This window comes from Cygnus olor, chromosome 3, assembly GCF_009769625.2.
Source record: "Cygnus olor isolate bCygOlo1 chromosome 3, bCygOlo1.pri.v2, whole genome shotgun sequence".
Taxonomy (NCBI): Eukaryota; Metazoa; Chordata; class Aves; order Anseriformes; family Anatidae; genus Cygnus; species Cygnus olor.
Genome location: NC_049171.1, coordinates 62,039,563 through 62,043,553, shown reverse-complemented (window position 1 = coordinate 62,043,553; position 3,991 = coordinate 62,039,563). Strand labels below are relative to the sequence as shown.

Genomic DNA, 3,991 nt, shown 5'->3' with positions numbered 1-3,991 from the left:
AATTATGAAAGACTTCGTTTGGGAGCTAAATGGGCGTGTGGTTTTAATAGCTGGAGACTCCCCCAGGAGCTAAAAGGGCTTTTTTTTGTTTGGTTGGTTGGTTTTGTGTCTTTCTTTACTCCTTTTAATAAAGACAGCAGCAGCTGGAAGCGTTTCCTTGAAGTTGGCCCTTGGTGTTTTTCCTCGTTTGCAGGGGCTTTGTCTGGAGAGTGGGTGGAAAGGGTTTTCCCCCCGCCACAGGAGAACAAAGCACCTACAGAGCTGCATTGCTGAGCGCACTTCGAGGCACCTGGTGCTTCTGCACAGCCTCGCAGCCCAGCCGGGCACCCACGCCCCGGGGGAGCCGCATCCCTCCCCCGGCACGGGCAGGGGGCAGCCCGGCCCTCCTGGGGGGCACCATCCCCGGCCCCCCCTCGGCCTTGACGGGGCCGGGGCTGCTCCCTCTGCCCCCCGGCAGCCCGGGGAGGGGGCGCTGCCGGCGGGGGGCGCTGCGGGAGCACCCTTAGGTGCCGGGGGAGGGGGAGCGCTGCGGAGCTCAGCCCCCCCAAAACGGCGATGCTGAGGGCGGTGAAGGTGATGGGTGGGGGAAAATCCAGGCAGGCGTTTGACCAGGCAGAGGGTTAGGGAGCAAAGCAGGTGGAAAAGTAGCGGTTCTTGCACGGGATGTACTGGTAGCTAGCTCTGGATGGCAGTAGCAGCCTGGTCTCTCAGCGGTGCCTGGGAAGCTGCAAATTCAGCAAAGTGCATCGAAACCTCGGGACTGGTCCTCGCGCTGCAGTGGGCCCACGTACACCAGGGGCTTCCAATTCTGTCACTGGAGAAAATGTGTCGCTAGTGTATGCAGATTGCAGTGTACGGATACTGCTGGTATTGCCTGGTACTCACTGTGGGTCTGGGTGAATCACAGAGATGCTCCGTTCAGCAAGTTCCCAACTGCTTACATGCAGATTTTTAACTTCTGCTTGGAAACCAGACTGGACACTGCCATGTGAAATAGGCAAAGAGCCTCGCACGGGTCTTCTACTAACACTGAAAATGGAACTTGATAGCTGCAAGGGAACCAGAACCAGCCCAAACACTGTTTCTACTTTGCTTTTGAATAGGTTTGTTTCAGCAAGAAGCTGTTTCTGTGACAGTGCAGAGTATGGCCTGGATAACAGGAGGGTGAGTGAGCAGGTCCCACAGAGGGAAGCAGCGGGAGGTGAGGGTATGGGGCGTACAGCAAGGTCTGAGAGTATGCTGGTGGAGAAGGGGAGGCAGCAGGAAGGGGAAGTAGGAGATATGGGAGCGCTTAGTTTGTAGCTGAGTGGGGAAACTGTGGCAGGCAGGGTGACCGCGGCTGTGGAGAAAGAGGGTGGGGTGCTGGCCATGCTGGCAGGTTGGGTGCATTACTGCCCACACCACTCCTTTGACTGTGTCATCCTTGTAGAGCTTCATTTTCAGGCTGATGCAGCTCTTTTGTCCCAGTTCCCTGATCCAGAACTGGAGGAGGAACCTACATCCCTTAACAGTCATCTCACCATGAAGAATCATTTACATGTGCTTAGCACTGGGACCAGAGACTGACAGGACCTCTGTCACTTCTTCAGACACCAAACTGGATATATTCATAATGTGAATGTATTTTATTGGCATTAGCACAGGTGCACTGTTGCATCTCAGCAAGGCAGAGGGGCTATTTTCAAACTGTTGATGCAGAACAAGCTGAAGCAATAGCATCCATCAGACTACCGAATTGTCATTCACAAGAAGTATGGAGGCAATTTTTGTTTAGATAAAATTTGCTGGTAAGACAGCAATGAACACGAGATATTCAACATTCTAATAAAATAGTAATGCTGCAAGCTCAGCGGCTCATAAAACATTTACAATCTGCAGCTAGTAAACTGCAAACAAGAGATTTAAGCACCGCTGTTGCTAGATGGATGGAAACCAGTTAGAAGATTAGCTGGAAGATTATTCCACACAGGTTAGGATGAGGTTCATTAAATGCCTATCAGTTTTCTCATTTGATGTAGCAGACAGAGAGGACTGTAGGATTACACCTGTTGAAATAATGTTCATCTTTAGCTCAAATGTTAAGCTAAGCTAGCTCTTCTCCCAGGCTCCTTGTTGCAGGTGCTCAGAGCCCCACATACTGAAAGGCATCACTAGCTTCAAGCACTGAGCATGACTTCTTTTGCTTTTCCCACCTCCCTACAGCCAGAGTTTTCAGGGTTGCAATCATTACTGTCATACCTAAGTGCTTCTGCACAGCTCCTTTGCAAATTAGAGGTTTAATGCAAAGTGGTGGATAAGATCAGGCAGGGAAGTTCCCCAGGTGCCTTGGTTTGCACAAGAAGAGCTATTTCCCTGTATTTCTTTAGCCAGGTGATTCTGATTCTTTTCTAAGCAGTTCTTGTGTAAAACAAGTTGTTCTTGCTTTTTGGACTCTTATACAGTAGGAATTATCCACTAGGCTACTCTGCTTCTCTTAAGTCTGACCCATAACTATTCAATTTGCATTTTAGGAAGAAACCTTGAACCACTGAATGTGTGAAAAATTAGGCAACAACAAGCAACCACCACCACCAGCAAACAGAAAATGAGAGGAGGGAGTGTTTTAAGCCGTAAATCTGCTGAGAGAAGAGTCATCTTTTCCTGTGTCCATGAACAACGTAACCCTGTGAAATGTCTGCACCTTTTTAGTGCTCCAGTAATACAGGCCATAGCCGTAATGGGCTTGGGATTCATTGGTGAAACCGTGATGCCATTGGAGTTAACAAGTGCTGTTAGCCCTCATTACAGGCTGTACCTATTATGAACTGTAAGATTTCACCCTGTTTACTTGATATTCTCACAATATATGTGACAGTCTCACAAATGTTAACATAGGTTTTGACTGGCAAGATGAGACATCCACACTGTGGGTGGCAAAGGAAAGGTCCAGAAGTATTTAATTTGAAAAGTCAGGATCCACGTATTTTAGAGAGATTTTCAATCCTGAAATACATAGTAAAATCAGTAAATCCTAAATGGGAAACCAGTTGCACCTGGTTCCTTGAGAATGCTTCTGAGAGCAATGAGTGTAGAGCAGGGTCCATGGTTTTGGGGTAGTGAAGGTGAGAAAGAAAGACTGGTAACTTCTACAGCAGACAGCAAAGAAGGAAAGAGCACTATGCTTTTGAAAATAAGTGTAGAGCCTACTTAAGCTCAAAGGCATTCGATGCTTGAACAGAAGATGAAGTTATTCATGAGACTTCTCTGAACTGTTGCAATACGTAAGAGTAGTTGAGGTTGCTAAATGTAAGGGATGGACGTTTCTGAAGCATTTCAGATGACAGCAGTAAGAGTGGTACAGATTGTATCTGTACTCATGAGGAAGTGAACTGGCAGAGGTAAAGCAAGCAGCTACACTGAAGCTGAAATAATCAAGTGAGGACGATGATCTCAATGCAATGTGATGGCAGTACCGTTCAGGCTTTGAGAGTTTTGAAGTTAGTACTTCCTTAATTCATTTTAGGAGTGAGAACTATGAAGGGAAGGATAAAATAACCTGTTGGCTATAAAATAATCCTGTTGGCTACAGACTGTGAAAGGCTTAGAACGTAGAAGGTCAATAAACTTTAAATCAAATTAGTAAATAGCTTCTTTGTGTGAAGATACAGAGATTTTTCAAGTATCGTAGCTGAAATTATTGTAGCATCTCAGAAACAGACCTGTTTTAGGGAAGAAGAAAAGTCCTGGAAAATACCAAAGACACATAATAATAAGACATTTAAGTGCTTCTGAAGGTCAGTACAGACCTTACAATACTCCTGTCATGCAGTATTAGCTAGTCACCCTCTTATAAAACATTGCATTAAGGAAATGCATATGAGAAGGAAGCAGACCATGGAAGAAACCATAGAATGGCTGTTATTTAAAAGCACTCAAGAACTGAACTGAATTTTCCTGTTGTTGAAAAGTAACTGTCATGAAAAGTGAAATGAAAACGTGAATGATGTTTTTC

At 46.3% G+C, this 3,991-nt stretch overlaps 1 long non-coding RNA gene across 1 annotated transcript; it reads left to right on the top strand.

Annotated features, from left to right (window-relative positions):
• Window positions 1-591: 591 nt before the first annotated feature.
• Window positions 592-2,797, top strand: LOC121067667. The gene is made up of 2 exons (XR_005818373.1): window positions 592-1,164; window positions 2,511-2,797. It is a non-coding gene; the product is annotated as an uncharacterized LOC121067667 (long non-coding RNA).
• The last annotated feature ends 1,194 nt before the right edge of the window (window positions 2,798-3,991 follow it).